This window comes from Limulus polyphemus, unplaced genomic scaffold (assembly GCF_000517525.1).
Source record: "Limulus polyphemus unplaced genomic scaffold, Limulus_polyphemus-2.1.2 Scaffold227, whole genome shotgun sequence".
Lineage (NCBI taxonomy): Eukaryota > Metazoa > Arthropoda > Merostomata > Xiphosura > Limulidae > Limulus > Limulus polyphemus.
The window spans coordinates 63,444-64,652 of NW_013665837.1; the positions used below are offsets into that span (position 1 = coordinate 63,444).

Sequence of the window (1,209 nt, forward strand, 5' to 3'; positions counted from 1 at the left end):
TCTGCTGTAGAGAACAGAACCTATAGAAGAGTAACTCAAGCATATCTGCTGTAGAGAACATAACTGCTAGAATAATAACTCACGCATATCTGCTGTAGATAACATAACCTATAGAATAATAACTCGCACATATCTGCTGTAGAGAACATAACCTATAGAATAACAACTCGCACATATCTGCTGTAGAGAACAAAACCTATACTTTCATGTTTTACTGGCTAATACAATAGTTCTGGCTAATACAATAGTTTGAATTAAAATTTAATAGCCAACAAGCTAGTCCAGCAATTGTATTTATTATAGGATTAGGTCAAATAACCAGTCAATAGTCAAGATGTTAATCCACCAATGTAATTTGCTATTTCATTAATTCACATGTCTAGTCAATAGACAAGGTGCTAGTTCATAGTATTATTTGTCGTAGGATTAGCTCCAGTATCTATTCAATAGTCAAGACTTTAATCCACCAATGTAATTTGCTATTATGTATAGTCAATAGTGAAGGCGCTAAACCACAGGGTAATTTATTATAAGATTAGTCCAAATGTATAGTGAATAGCCAACATATTAAACAATCAATGTTATTTAATATAGGATTGATTTAAATGTCTAGTCAATAATCAAGGCGTTATGCTGCACTGTTATCTATTATAAGATTATTCCAAGTGTCTTGTGAAGACAATCAGTGTTATTTAATATAGAATTAATTTAAATGTTTAGTCAATAGTTTCAGGTTTTAAGACAAAGATCGTAGAATTTGCAAGTACTTAAGTTCCCTTATTTCAGTTTTACCAGCTACGCGATACATCCCTAGTGTTTGTGTTATTAAGATCCCTTTTAATGAAGTTTGGAGAATGGGATTCTCTAAGCTGGTTATGTTAAATAATGTTATCTTTTTGTTTTAGATTTAATATCCAATCACGGTGTTTTTAACTATCTCAGGTCCAGTGCTTAGTTAGTGTCTTATGAACAACGAACTTGTCGAACGAATTAAATTAGCAAAAGAAAAGAAAAAAGGAATGTATTCATCCACATTGTCAATTAGAATATAACGTTGAATGAAATCGAGAAATTGTATAAAAATGGCAAGTTTAGGATATATACAGAATTTATGATGATAAACAGAAGCTAATATTTGGAAACCACTGCAATCCTGTTAACTAGAGAGAGTTTAATATACATATATCATTTATATATATATTTATATAT

General features: G+C 30.4%; 1 protein-coding gene across 1 annotated transcript in view; it reads left to right on the forward strand.

Moving 5' to 3' along the window:
* The window catches only part of LOC106478574 (GTPase-activating Rap/Ran-GAP domain-like protein 3), a 437,755-nt gene that overhangs the window by 9,503 nt on the left and 427,043 nt on the right, over window positions 1–1,209 (forward strand). The window lies entirely within an intron of this gene.